Below are 16,164 nucleotides of genomic sequence, written 5' to 3'. Positions count from 1 at the left end.
TATAATCGATATTGTAATATAATCGACCGTGAAATCCTGCTCAGACTGCAGGAGTACTGTGGCATCAATGGATCAGTCCTCCAGTGGTTTTGACTGAGAACAGTATCCCTAGGACCTGTCATGTCCAACCCTGCACCTCTAAAATTTGGAGTGCCACAAGGATCCATCCTATCCCCTCTGCTGTTCGCAATCTACATATTACCACTTGGCACAATTATCCAACAACATGGTCTTATGTACCACTGCTATGCCGATGGCACGTAGCTATAACTGTCCTTCAAACTTCTGAAACAGACCATACTCTAAAAATAAATTTTTGCTTAGCTGAGCTACAGGCATGGATGAATGACAACTGGTTGAAACAATGCTGACAAAACTCAGGTCCTTGTTGTCCAAAGCCAGCGCTTGCCATCAAAACAGCTCTATCCTAAAACACCAATCAGGATTGGGAATTCAGACAAACAGCTCCAACCTTGGTGTGCTAATCGATGGGGAATTGGTTTCAGAAACCAAATTTCAGCCAGTCAAATCTTCCTACTTTAATCTGAAGAACATTGCAAAAATTAAACATCTGATTCCCCCAGAGGATCTTCCAACCCTAGTTCATGCTTTCATCACATCATGGCTGGAATACTGCAATGCCCTTTATGCAGGCCTCTCAAACAAGGACCTACTCCACCTGCAATTAGTGTAGAATGCTGCTGCCAGATTGGTAACAAACCAGCCTTGCCACTGTCACATTACAATGATCCTTTGCTCACTGCACTGGCTACCAGTAAAATGTAGAAGACTCTTCAAGATTGCACTGCTGACATTCAAATCACTGCACAATTTAGGCCCTGGATACATGAAGGACTTGCTGAAGCTGCACCACACCTCTCAACCTCATATCAGCAGGTTCCATAAACTTGGTCACTCCCAGAGTGCACCTCAAAACCTTTGGAGACAGAGCTTTTTCATGCTGACCCTACTCTTTGGAACTTATTATCATACCCAGTAAATACAGACCCTTCCCTGGAGTTATTTAAATCCAGACAAATGCAAAAGACCCGAATTAGACCAGAATTGAACCAGAAGGGAACAGAGGGAACTGCCAGGAGACTCTGCACTTCGGTTACATGGTTTGCTACTTAACTTTTTTATCTGTTTCACCATATGCTTGCGCTTGTTTCTGCAATTCCTGTATCTAAACATACTCCACCCTCCTACTGTCAGCTATTGATCTCCCTATATAGCACTTCAGAATGTATAAGATGTTTCTCTCAACCACTTCATTTTGCCTTCTGCTCCTGAAAAATCACATGTCACTTCATCCTCCCACTGCCAGCAACACCATACATATTGCTCCCTCTGTTATCGTCTCCCCTTCTCTCTAGCCACAAAACTATTCCTATTTCTCTGCTCACACTACCCCTCTGCTCTCACTAAACCTAACTTGCATACACACAAGTCTCACCCCCACATCTCTGCTCTGCCTACTACTACTCCTTGCTTCTGGGGACATATCACCAAACCCAGGGCCCTCTCCTAGACCTCACACTGCTCAGACTACAACTCATTCCACCAATAACAAACCCCACCACCTCCCCTCCCAGAACACCTACAACCTTGACATCCTCTCCTTCCTAGCTCTCCCCTCCCCATATCTGGGGCTCTATGGAACTCCAGCTTAGTCTGTAATAAACTGGCCTTTATTCATGACATGTTTATCTCCAACACTTTCACCTTTCTGGGGCTCACTGAGACATGGCTAACTCCATCAGACAGTGTCTCCAGCTGCTCTAACACATGGTGGTCTAAAATTTAGTCATGCCCCTAGACCTGGCCACAAACAGGGAGGCGGGGTGGGGATCCTCTATGAACATTGCTCCTTTAAGCCACTCACACTACTGCCCGCACTCTCATCCTTGAAGTTCATGCTGTCCGTCTCTACTCTCCATACCACATTCAGATTGCTGTTATCTACCGCCCGCCCGGTCCAGCCTCTACTTTCATTGATCACTTTTCAGCATGGCTTCTCCAGTTTCTCTCCACTGATATACCCTCTATCATTGGAGATTTTAATATACCCATCGACACTAGCTGCCCTACTGCCACCAAACTGCTCTCTCCCACCTCCTCGTTTGACCTCGCCCAATGGTCCTCCACTTCCACCCACAAAGACTGCCACACTCTTGACCTTGTCTATTTCAAGCTTCCATAACACTCCACTTCCCCTCAAAGACCACAACCTTCTTACTGTCTCAATCAATTCTTCTCTACCGTCAACTCCTCCAACACTACACCATACGGTCATGTGCAGGAACTACCGCAACCTGGATCTGAATACCCTGACTGAGGCCTTGCAACCTCTAAGTACTCTGTCATCCTACACTGACCTGGAGGCAGCATCTAGTTACTTATTTAGTGTAGTCTCCTCTGCCATGAATTCAGCTGCCCCACTTACCACCACCTGCCCCTGCCAAACAGGCAGCCCTGGCTCACTGAACAAAAAGCTGAAAAGTCGCTCCAGGGTGGCAGAAAGGTGCTGGAGAAAGAGCACTACTGTAGAGGTCTTCCACCACTACAAACAAACTATGCAGGAGCTCAGAGATGCCCTCGCCTCTGCTAAGCAGTTTTATTTCTCCTCGCTCATTTCCTCAGTCCCACAACCCAAAACAATTGTTCAACACCTTTAACTCCCTATTTCGTCCCCCACCTCCTCCCCCTACCCATATGTATGTCAGCTGATGACTTTGCATCATACTTTACAAGCAAGATTGATGCAATACGTAATAGGTTCAACACGCAACCACTTACCAGCTCAACCATCACCAGTAGATTCCTTCTGTCCGCCTGCACCCTCGCCCACTGCTAACTGCCTTCCCCCTGATCCACAAGACCACTCTCCCACTCTAATATCTTTCACCACACTCACTGAACAGTGTCTTTCCTCACTAATCTCCAAAGCACATCTCACTACCTGTGGCCTGGACCCCATTCCCTCCCATTTAATCCCCCAGCTTTCCTTCTCCCTTAATCCCGCTCTAACAACTCTATTCAATCTTTTTCATCTCCACTGGCACTTTTCCTTCCTTATTCAAACAAATCTATCATCACACCACTGATCAAAAAACCCTCTTGATCCAACTTCTCTATTCAATTGCCATCCTGTCTCGCTCCTCCCCTTTGCTTCTAAACTGCTGGAACATCACATCCATTCAGAACTGTCTGCCTTTCTACCAACTCCTTACTTGACCCCTTTCAACCTGGATTACGCACACACCATTCCACCGAAACTGTCCTCACGAAAGTTGCTAATGACCTACTGGTAGCTAAATGCAAAAGGCCAGTTCTCCATTCTCAAGGTGCGTACACACATGCAACTATAGTCGTTTGAAACGATCGTTCCCCGATCATTTCAAGCGACGATCGTTTGAAAAAAAGCAGCCAATGACCATTAAGTCTAACGACGGACGAGCTAGATCGTTCAAAACGAATGATCTAGCTTGGCGGATTTTTCCCAACGACGATCGTTTGCAAAAGTAGTACATCGTTGGAAACTAGCGTTCGTACTAGGATTGACATGCGCATTTCACTATTTCTCGATGGAACTTTTCATTTTTATGCGCAAGCGCAATAGTTGCTTTTACGTGATGTAACGTTCGTTCTAACGATCAGATCATTACACACCTTTTAAAACTAACTTTACTTAGGTCGTTCTTTTATCAATTAAAAGTTCGTTCATCGGTCACAACGAACGATCGTTGTCGCATGTGTGTACGTACGTAGCTTCATACTCCTTGACCTTTCATCTGCCTTTGACACGGTTGATTATGCTCTGCTTCTGCAGACACTATCATCTTCAGGAATCAAGGGACAAGCACATTCCTGGATCTCCTCTTATCTCTGTGGTCGCTCTTACACTGTGTCCTTCTCTAACACCAATTCCTCCCCACGCCCACTGTCTGTGTTCAAGGCTCTGTTCTTGGGCCACTTCTCTCAGTCTACACTCGTGGCCTGGGACGATTATGATTATGATTATTATATTTATTTTTATTATATTATTTTTATTTTTATTATTTAAAGCGCCAACATATTCCGTGGCACTGTACAAAGAAACAAACAAACATGGGGTACATAATACAGAATGGTGTACACTAATATACAAGATCCATAATTAGTGACAAAATAAAAAAAAATGATACAGCATACAGAATACAAGATACAGAAGTGGTAATGACAGTGATAAAAGTAACATTATGAATAAAATGTATAATAAATTCCAAGACACAAAAGGGGGAGAGAGCCCTGCCCTTGCGAGCTTACAATCTAGGGAATGGGGGGGGGGGGGAGAACAAGAGGGGTAGTATACGATAAAATATATAAAAGCAGTGTGTTTTAGGATACCTAGTAGGAGTGCAATTTGATCTTAGGACAAAAGGGAAGTGGCTTAAGGTAGCGTATATGCTTGTTGGAACAAATGAGTTTTTAGAGAGTGTTTAAAACTGGCAAAGGTTGGCGAGTAACGGATGTGTTGTGGGAGGGCATTCCAGAGAAGGGCGAAGCGCATGCAAAATCTTGTAAGCGTGAATGAGGAGGTGATTCTAGAGGAGGAAAACAGAAGATAGTGTGCAGATCTGAGATTGCGATTGGGTTTGTATCTGGAAATTAGTGAGGATATGTACCGGGGAGAGAGATTGTGGAGAGCTTTGTAGATTAGGGTTAGGAGTTTGAACTGGATCCTCTGGTTAATTGGTAGCCAGTCTAGAGCTTGACAGAGAGGGTCAGCAGAGGAAGATCGAGAAGATAGATGAATGAGACGAGCAGCTGAGTTCAGTACCGACTGGAGCAGGGCCAGTTTGTTAGAAGGTAGTCCACAAAGTAGTACGTTGCAGTAGTCCAGACGAGAAATTATAAGAGCATGTAACAACATTTTGGTTGTGTTGAGTGAGAAAGGGATGGATGCAAGATATATAAAACTTTTGGAGTTGGAGATGGCAGGAGCTGGTTATGGAGTTAAGATGAGGAATTAAAGAGAAGAGTCGAATATTACCCCCCCCAAGCACCGTGCTTTGGGAACTGAAGTTATGGGAGTGTTATTAACATTTATAGTTACTTCAGGCAAAGAGGTGGCCAGAGACGGTGGAAAAATTAGTTCTGTTTTACTCATTAAGTTTTAGGAAGCGAGAGGACATGGAGGATTGTCGGGCGTTTTGTCAATGTTTGTATAAAATCGTTAAAAATTAGAAAATCACAAATATAAAGCTCCTAAAAAAAAATGGGAGGAGCTAACAATACAAACACACGCCTAACTATATGAGTTCGTTTTTCGAGGTTTTACAGTACTGGTTTAAACATGCAAATAAACGTAGACCAATTTGTAAAAATATCAATTTAATATCAAATAAATATAACAATATTTCAAAACAATATAAAATTGCACTTTTGAATTAAAACAAGACTCATAAGGTTATGCTTATAATGAGCAATGAGCTGGATAATACAACTTTAGTAAAACATCAAAATGTTATTACTCATTTATCAATAACAGCAGGATTTAAACCATCAGTCAACTCAAATACAGTACAGAGCTATGAGTCATCAAATATGGCCACCGGCCATGTCAATCAATTTATCACAGGATTCCTGGAGACAAAATGGCTGAATCAAAAATAAAATGGCTGCTATGAAAATCAAAATGGCTGCTATTGAAATCAAAATGGCGCTATCAAAAATCGAAATGGCGCAGTCAAAAATCAAAATGGCGCAGTCAAAATCAAAAATGCGCTATCCAAAATAAAATGGCTGATGTCAGCTATACCATTCAATATGACAAATTTAGGATGACTCAGTGGATATAACGACTGGGCGTTGCCCCACAATGGATATGCAATCAACTATAAATGACAGGAATTTTACTTCTGTCTACACTTTAACCTCCGCTGGCCTGTGTTACTACACAGATCAAGCGGGTAACATATATATATATATATATATATATAATTTTGGAATGAAATATCTTAATGAGTCATTCTAAACTTTGCTAGGTGTGGCCTGCACATGCTGCGGCAAAATATCAATATTTAAAGGAGGAGGTAACTTGAAATCTAGCTTTTATCCAAAACTGAGTTAAACAGCCAGTTATCAATGAACATATGGTAGATCCTATGGGAGTCGTTTCCAATTTGCAATTTTGGAAAGCTTCCCCCTTTCGGATGGTTATTTAAACTATCAATGAAATTCAATCAATACATCATATGTTCAGATATTCTGCGCTGTAATAAGCCATCTAACTAAAATGGTTATTAATAGTTACCAAGATGGCCTCTGGGGCGTATTCCTTTAGGCGTGGCCGCTTGTGATCATTCAGATGGCATGGATTCCCTTATGAGCCCTCTTCAGCTGGTGATCTGATGATTCATCTGATGAATGCCCTCTCTTATTCTCCTCACTACCTAATGTCCTGCCCAGGAGATTAAATCTTCCAGCCTATCACAAGGCAGTGGGAGTGATCAGTGGGAGTTTCCTGTAACTAATCTTTAACCCAAGTGTAATGTTGGATTTCACCCTCTGGAGGTGCTGTTGGGTAACTAATCACATTCTTTATGGGATATGTGGCAAAACTAAAGACAAAAATCATGTTTTATTAATTAACACTCATAGTGGATAAATCAATGATATAATTCCTCTATGGATAGCTGATCTTGATGGCATCACTGGTTTTTATTTATTATACAGTGACCTTTTCTACCATATTTCGGATAGATTGGATTTGATCCAAAATCATAGTGACATATTGAAAACCACCATGGACCTCTCCTTTATAACATATTGTGCTTGTTAGCAGAGTTTTATACCATTAACATTAATGTTTAACATGCAACACTGGTAAACATATAGCATATCCATATTATTATTGAATTGATTGTAACTAATGTATAAGACTTAATCATATAATATCTGTATTACTCTTTGTATGATACCTTTCTATTCATAAGGCATACATATAAAACGCCATAACCTTATATATATATATATATGTGTATTTCTTTTAAATAAGAGCGTTCATGCACTCAAATGTGTTTTTCCCACTTGTACTTTGTCCAAAGGTCAGGGATGCATGTGTTCACACTTTATTTGTTATGTTGCCAAATGTCTTGGTCTAAACAATGGTTAATTTCTAAAATCTACAAGCCTTAGAGATTGTATACAGAGGTTCATTTATTCAGCAAATATACTCGCCTCTTGAGAGGTCTCTTTCATTGTTCCTTAACTTTTCTTGTTTGGCAATTGTTTGGCCAAGCAAGGTAACTATGTTAACTATTAGTCATACTGTGGTCTCCTTTCTATTCACAAACACTCCTGAATGGCTAACTGACATCTGATCTTCCTTGAGACCCACAGACTGGACAATTCAGCATCGCTGCATTAAAAAAAAACTATACATTTCTATATAATCAATGCACCTATATTAACCTATAATAACCATGATCACCACAAGTCTGTCTTCTGTACCTTAAGGAAAGGAAATATTAGATTTCCTTCATTTTGATCATACGTGGTTCAGTTTATCGGAAAAACGATATTCCGCCATATGGAAATCTCGACAGGATATAGCAGACAAGCAGTCAGGAACACGTTTGAGCAGGGAGTTGAGGTCTAGGTCCGAGAGGTACAGTTGCGCATCGTCTGCGTACAGGTGGTATTGAAACCCGAATGAGTTGATTAAGCCAAGACCGTGCATGTAGATGGAAAAGGAGGGGACCAAGGACAGAGCCTTGAGGAAACCCGACAGACAAAGCATGAGGAGAAGAGGAGATCTGATCTGAGTAGGAGAATGTGAAGGACCTTCCAGAGAGGTAGGAAGATAACCATGTGAGAGCAAGGCCCTTTATTCCTACATTCGAAAGCATTTGTAAGAGTAAGGTGTGGTCGACCGTATCGAATGCTGATGACAGATCAAGAAGGATAAGTATGGAAAATTGACCTTTGGATTTAGCTGTAAGAAGGTCATTGGCCACTTTGGTAATGGCCGTTTCCATGGAGTGGTTGGAGCGAAAGCCAGACTGGAACTGATCAAGTAGGGAGTTAGCTGATAAATAATGGCTTAATTCTGCATGTATGTGGCATTCAGTTTGGATGCAAATGGGAGAAGTGTGGCTGGGCGGTAGTTGGCGAGTGTGGTAGGATCTAGAGATGTTTTTTTAAGTAGTGCCGTCACAACAGCCTTTTTGAGTGGCGACGGAAAGATGCCAGTGGAGAGGGACAGGTTAAATAGCGATGTTAGTGCAGGCATGAGAGATGAAGATAGCTGCGGAATGAAATGGGAGGGAATAGGATCCAAAGAACAAGTGGTTAGGTTAAGCTTTGGATATTATAGAGGAGAGAGACTGTTCAGAGAGTATAGAGAAAGCCGTTAGAGAAATAGAGGTTTAGATGGAAAGATGTTTACAGCTGTTTCCAACTGCCAAAAAAGCATGCAGCAGCTACATCACCTGCCAACAGTAAAAACGTCACCATGTAATAAATGTCAGAATGTAAATCAGGGATTTAAGAGATTTTACAATGGGCAAACACTGACTAAATCATTTATACATAATTTAAAATTGAAGCACTTTTGAAGCAAATTTTCACTGGAGTTCCTCTTTAAAAACCTGCTTTTCAGTTATCATTCCAGATCACCACAACACCATGGATGCACTCCTGCACATTCATATTGGTAAGAAGTTGTAGGATGGTTCAAAACTGTTTATTACGGTTTGGTGCATGCATGTCCAGACCGACTGCCCTATGAAAGGTATTTGCCCAGCTGGTGTCCTATTGCAGCATGATCAGGCATCTCTACACCCTGTTAGCATGTGGGCCTGAGTTTCCTCTGGGGGACACTTTTCTCCCACATTCTTATAGGGATCCTTCACTGAGTGGGCTATGGATGTTTCCTTCTACACAATACCAGTTGCCTGGCTGTCCTGCTGATCTTTGGCTGCAGTATTGGCAGAATCACACATCTGATCAGCATGCTTGTTCAGGGGCTGTGGTTCAAAATATTACAGAAACCAGAGCAGCAGAAGAGGCAGGCAACTGGTATTAGTTTAACAGAAAAAAAATTACATATCTGTCAGCTTATGTTCCCTTAAGGAGAAACTCAGACCAAGAATTGAACATTATCCCAATCAGTAGCTGATACTTCATTTTACATGAGAAATTTCTTTTCACAAACAGACCATCAGGGGGCGCTGTATGGCTGATATTGTGGTGAAACCCCTCCCACAAGAAACTGAGGACTGTGGTACTCCTGGCAGTTTCCTGTCTGTAAACCTTGTTGCATTGTGGGAAATAGTTTACAGCTGTTTCCAACTGCCAAAAAGGCATGCAGCAGCTACATCATCTGCCAACAGTAAAAATGTCACCATGTAATGTCAGAATGAAAATCAGGGATTTAACAAATTTAAAATGGGCCAACACTGACTAAATCATTTATACATAATTATTGTAAAATTGAAGCACTTTTATTACATTATTTTCACTGGAGCTCCTCTTTAAAAACATGCTTTTCGGTTATCATTCCAGACCACCACAACACCATGGAAGCACTCCTGCACATTCATATTGATCACCACAACACCATGGAAGCACTCCTGCACACGAAGTTTGATCATAACACCATGGAAGCACTCCTGCACATTCATATTGGTAAGAAGTTGTATGATGGTTCGAAACTGTTTATTACTGTTTGGTGCATGTATGTCCAGACCGACTGCCCTATGAAAAAGGTATCTGCCCAGCTGGTGTCCTATTGCAGCATGATCAGGCAACTCTACACCCTGTTAGCATGTGGACCTGGGTTTCCTCTGGGGGACACTTTCCTCCCACATTCTTAAATCATGCTTTGCTGTTGCTGGACACCAGGAGTCTAGCAGGAAGTCCTACCCCCACCGCTCTTGAGGACGCCCTCAGACTGGTAAGAAGGGGTTAGATGGTGCAAACATCCTTTTATTAAATTGCGCTGGACGTAGCCGACCCTAGGCAGAAGTGTCCCTTGAAGAGGGTTGTCATGTGCCCGATACTTGAAGGCGTGGGACGGGGAATGTACACCCCCCCCCCCTTCTGATCATGGCCGGATGTGTAGGTAGGGCGGGGCTTGGGGTGGCCCGCAGCTGACAGCAGATCAGCCGCTTTACATTTAAGGCACGTGCACACGTCTGACAGGGCAGCGGCGGGTCCGTCGCTACCTCCCGCTGGGCGGGCCCCCCACAGACAGCACAGCAAGTGTCCAGGCTGCTGGCGGACCGACAAGGCCGTTTCCGAACGATCCGCCCGGCGCATCGCTCAGAAACAGCCCCATCAGCCTGCACACACGCATTGTCCACGGAAAACCCGCCCAGCGGGAGGCGACACACCCGCCGCTGCCCCCTGTCAGACGTGTGTGCGGAGTTTCAATTGCTTCCTCATACTCATATTCAAATGGGTTCTACCACAGAGTGACACATGGTTGTGACATTCAGGTGAGATCAGTAACTTCTGATTTTCCAAGACAGTTGAGGGTTATATACTGTTTAAGCAGCATTACACCTATGGTACAATAACAGAAAATCTGGAACAAACAAGAGTAATGGCTTGGGAACTTTTAGACAATTCCAGCTTATCTGGATTTAACAAAAGGAGTTTTGGTTCACATAAATCAATACCTCAATCACATCCTTCAAAACTGGAAAAGCAATACTGAGATGTTTATAGCGCTAGCGGTTTATGTGTTCTCAAGAGTTCAAGAGTTATAAAATAGTAGTCCTTCTACATACCATTCACTTGCAGTTTTACCATGAAATTAGGTTTTTAGCCACATCATATGAAGAACCTAGCCATCATAGGACACAAGGCTAACCTCTTAAAGCAGTATGGTCTTATAACAGTAGAATGCCTCAACAACTGCATACAAAGAGCTGCAGATCATCAGCAGTGTGGCTCAGTGTTGAGAGAGGGAGCAGTGCCCAGTAATGAATGGCAGCCATATTCAGGAAGTAATCACTCACTGACTTTCACTGTGAGCCATCACACTGCTAAGGATCTGCAGCTCTCAGTATGCAGCGAAATAAATGACCAGCAGGGCTGGATTTCTACTTTTCAACACTTAACGCCAGCCTTCAACAGCCCTCCCCCCTCCTCTTTCCAACACACACAACTAAATGAAGCCTGTACAAGTGTTTGATTATAGCACACAGCAGGCTAACTCAATTTTCCTCCCACATCCCAAAATAGGTTAACTGGTCCCCCCACAAAACTGGTCTATGACTGTGGTAGGGATAAGATTTTGAGCTCCTCTGAGGACAAATGGGTGGGGACATGACTACATGCTCTGCAAAGAGCCGCAGATAATCAGAATCAGTTTATTTTTGCCAAGTTTGCACCTACAAGGAATTTGTCTTGGCAGTTGCTTAAAGAGACACTGAAGCGGAAAAAAAAATTATGACATAACGAATTGGCCGTGTAGTGCAGCTAAAAAATAAACAAGCAGAGGCACAAGTCTAATTTGTTTCCAATACAGGAAGAGTTAAGAAACTCCAGTTATCTATGCAAATAGCCTTTGAGCTCTGCGACTTTGAAAGTCGTGGAGAGCTCTGATTTCTGATTAGGTTATCTCAGCTGTATTGTGTTTTTCTTTTGCAGAAAACGTTCAGGACAGGTCAAAAGTTCACAGCCTATTCTGCAAAAAAACTTTTAGAATGCTGAGAAATGTGTAAACTGCTAGTATTAGAGAATGATGCAATGTTCTAAAAAAAAACAAAAAAAACTGTATAACTGAAAATAAAAATAAGAGAATACTTTTTTGCTACCAATGTTCTAGTAATTACCCCTACTACACAACCAATTCATGACATAATTCTCTTCTCGCCTCAATGTCTCTTCAACAAAAACGATACAAGGACAGACAGTGTGTATATTACAAGTCAAGGACATTATGCAAGTATAGTGGTAGTAAGCAATGTGAGAATTGTTTGGCTTCCAGTATCACCTCTATGCGGATGACACCCAAATCTATCTCAGCTTCTGATCTGTCATCACTACTAGCTAGAGTCCCCGACTGTCTACGTGCCGTTTCTGCATTTATGTCCTCCTGCTTCCTCAACATGAGTAAAACGGAAATTGTGATTTTTCAACCATCACTATCTACACCCCCCATTAATTGCAACCATAACGGTAGACAACACCCCAATGACCTCAACCACTAAGGCCCGCTGCTTGGGGGTTATACTTGACTCAGAGCTCTCCTTTAATCCTCACATTGCCTCATTAAACAACCACCTGCTATTTCCAGCTCAAAAATATATTCCGTATCCATCCCTCACACAAGAGGCCACCAAAATGCTTGTACATGCCTTAATCCTCTCCCGCCTAGACTACTGCAACACCCTGCTCTGTGGTCTACCACAAAAAAAGGCTAGCAACTCTCCAATCCCTTAATTTAGTGGCCCGCCTCATTCACCTCTCCACACGCTCTTCCGATGCAGCCCCACTGTGCCGTTCTCTCCACTGGTTACCCATTACCCAGAGGATCCAGTTCAAACTCCTGACTAACATACAAAGCCCTCCATTAGTTGTGCCCTCCATACATCTCATCACTAATCAAGATATTGTCCCTCCCACAACCTCCGCTCCTCCCAAGAAATTCTCCTGGCCTCTAAGCTGATCACCTCCTCATGCTCGCATCCAAGACTTTACACAAGCGTCATCCCTTATCTGGAACGCTCTTCTACAGCCTGTACGTCATGCTCCAAACCTGGACATCTTCAAACGCACTCTTAAAACACACCTTTTCAGACAAGCTTATAACATTCTATAGCCCTTATTTACTTATCTGACTATGTAATCAGAGGCAAAGGGTCACTGCCTCATCCATCCTCCACCCTCTTACCTAGTGTGTCCCCCACTACCAATTAGATTGTAAGCTCGCAAGGGCAGGGTCCTCCTAATGTTTACTGTTTTGTCACAATATTAGTGCCACTTGGAACTCTGTTGTACATTGTTAGTGTATCGATGTTCCCCTTGTCATATTGTGCTTTGTAAAGTGCTGCGGAATATGTTGGCGCTATATAAATAAAAAATAAAAAGCCACCCGTTTAGCCTGGCATTTTCAGACTTACAGAATTCTTCCTCTGTACCACGATTCACCAATCAACCAATTCCGTGGAATCCAGCGACCATCCCTATGTGCCATGTGCGCTACATGTACACATCAAGAGGCAGCGCCAGTGCTCATATGAAGATGATCCGATCCAATAGTTTGCTTAACTACTCCACAATGCTGTAGTTGGTAGTAATGAGCAAGGTTATTGCTGAATAATAGTCCAAGATTGCACCCAAAGTGTCAGTCGCACACTTTTGAAAGTTGCACCAATAATATCAGCCATATGGACAGTGGTGGTATAATGGATATAGTAACTTATCTTGTATCCAGGGCAGGCCCCAGGCTGGAGATGCGGACAGCTGTTAGTGGATGGAGTGATCTGTGGTGAGACCAGCGGCAAGATGAATTAACGGTGCTACGTCACAGTAGTAAACGGGCAAACAGGCATGGTATGCACAAGATGGTTAAAGCGTGACTTCTAAGCGTTTCACCCCGCCCCGGGACTTTGATTGCTACCATCTACACCAATAGTGGTTATATGGAGCTGCAAATACTATCTATAGTATTTTTTTTATTATTAATTTTATTTTATTTTTTATTTTTTTTATTTTTATTATTCTATATAGCGCCGACATTACGCAGCACTACAGTGTATATATATATATATATATATATATATATATATATATATATATATATATATATATATATATATATATATATATATATATATATATATTGTCTTGTCACTAACTGTCCCTCAAAGGAGCTCACAATCTAATCCCTACCATTGCCATATGTCTATATTATGTAGTGTAAGTACTGTAGTCTAGGGCCAATTTTTTTAGGGGGAGCCAATAAACTTCTGTATGTTTTTAGATGGACTTTGGCTATATTGAGGAACAATTAACCATTTATACGGTGCTTACAAATATATGTCACTTTGTTCTTGTGGCTAAATGCCTAGGGCATATTATTTTGCATGGATCCCCTTTGTTTTTATGCTATGAATAATTCACTACTGATCATATTGGTCGTACCCATTTATCCTCTGTGTGGTTACAGTCCTTGAATCTGATTGTTACTCAAATGGATTGCCTCCTTATGTGACAGCTGGGTACTCACAGTATGACTTTCTAGCCTGGACCCAGATATCCATATGTGCAGTATACCATCTGTGTCTAGGAATTTATGCACTTTATTCATAGAGAGTTACTGTACCTTGTCATTGTAACTTCGGATACATCCTGACGATTACTATTATATTGTTACTACTGTGTCATATTCAGTGATACACACTTTTCTACTTACTAGGTGATGCATACGGATTATGCAAATAAATTGTGCAGTTTTTGAACAGCATATACTGGTTTGGTTCTTTTGTTACACGATATTACCAGTGCTGGACCTGCACTCTACCTATCCCCTCTGAAAATTTTCATATTTCTATTTATATAATTTAAGGCACCACAGAAATCTGCTCCTGGAACATGAAGTGAACACCTCGGCTTTGGTACTACCACCTATTTGAATTTGCAGCAGATCAACAGGAGGTACAGGAGGCAATGCATAGTGAAGAGAAGCAGCATAGACACCACTGAACGCTGAACTTTGAAATTCTGTCATAACTACTTATAGTGGATTGTAAGCAACCATTAACATCCTGTGACTAACCCCATTTTAATATTCTAGAAATTAGAATTATGAAAAAATATCACATGTACTGGTGAAGATAAGGTTCCCATGTAGTCACTGCATCAAACTGACTTTATAGTTAATTTTGTTTTATTTTTTATAGGAGCTCAGACTACATAGCATTGCTTTGATACTGCATAGCCAGAAAGGAGCAGATGGATGTTCAATTCTCCATCTGGAAAGATTACCTCGGCTTGAATGAGGTACTCCACCAATACAACTCTTAAGCAATGCATAGGAGACCTTCTGATCCTGCCGTAATCTCTTGCCCCAAACAGAAAACAAGAGTCCATAAAGACTTACTCCAATGTGGTTAAGGCATTTTTGAGCCAGCAAAAGACTGAGAACCCAGAATCTTTCAAAAAACAAAAAAGTTCAAGGCAGGAATGCTTCCATCTCAAAAAGGTTTTGGATAATCCTACACCAAAGTATTGAAAAGATCAGAGACTTCCAACACGTTCTTCAAGCAGGAACTTTGGAACTGCACTGGAATGTAACTTTTGTAAATAAAGACTACAAAAGAGGATACTGGGTGTTATAATTTAAGTAGGCCTCAGTTATTTGGACTGAGTTAGTCAAAAAGGCTTGATGAGCAGACCTGCCCTTTAAGGGGATTTTCTCTGAAGAGAGAAAATCTGCAGTTCGGTCAGCAGAACTAGAACATACCAAGAAGCTGTTCTGAACAAGGCCGCAGGTCTCCCTGACCTGGGCCTGGAACAATAAACATCAGTCATGTTTTGTAAATATTCACATTCCTGCATGTATGTCAAATGTCTCATTGATTATTAATCGAGTAGGCGGGTATGATGACACCACGAGCGGGTCCACCAATAGACTGATATAGGGGGTGGCGAAGATGATGTCATATTTAACTCTTTCCTAGCCGGTATTAAATCTGGAGCGAGCGATGGAGAACGCACGTCTGCTTCTTCCTTCCTCACTAGCTCGCAATACTGACTGGAACCCAATTATTTCTCTAAGCATGTTATTCCTTTATGTAAGCTGATATAATGTATGCTATGTACATAGGTAGTTTAGTGTAACGTAGGTAGGAAGAAGGTACCTGATAGACTTCGGTAGGGAGTCTAATCAAGAGCTTGTAATGCAACATGAAGATTTGCATAGCTAGGATATGATGACTATCTGTCTTTCTGTGACTTGAATAAATAACAGAAACATTGGAGAAGCCTGAGAAAGTCTATTTCCTGTTTGCTGTGTGGAGAGTCAAGTGATCTCACAGTCTGTGAGATGATGGTGTCGAAGCAAGGTGATAAGAACAGTTTATAACACTGGGCACAGTATTCGAGACCAGCAGGGTAATGGGAAATGCCCCATTCTTAGATGCGTCACACCTGCCAGCAGTG

At 42.0% G+C, this 16,164-nt stretch overlaps 1 long non-coding RNA gene across 1 annotated transcript in view; it reads left to right on the top strand.

Moving 5' to 3' along the window:
* LOC137522843 (uncharacterized) overlaps positions 1 to 14,695 on the top strand; it is an 87,647-nt gene extending 72,952 nt beyond the window's left edge. The window contains exons 2-3 of the long non-coding RNA XR_011022457.1: positions 9,553 to 9,675; positions 14,570 to 14,695. This is a non-coding gene — a long non-coding RNA (uncharacterized lncRNA). The remainder of the gene's footprint in view (positions 1 to 9,552; positions 9,676 to 14,569) is intronic.
* The last annotated feature ends 1,469 nt before the right edge of the window (positions 14,696 to 16,164 follow it).

This window comes from Hyperolius riggenbachi, chromosome 6 (genome assembly GCF_040937935.1).
Source record: "Hyperolius riggenbachi isolate aHypRig1 chromosome 6, aHypRig1.pri, whole genome shotgun sequence".
NCBI classification, from domain to species: Eukaryota; Metazoa; Chordata; class Amphibia; order Anura; family Hyperoliidae; genus Hyperolius; species Hyperolius riggenbachi.
The sequence above is the reverse complement of the archived record's forward strand: the minus strand, read 5'-3'. Positions and strand labels throughout refer to the sequence as shown.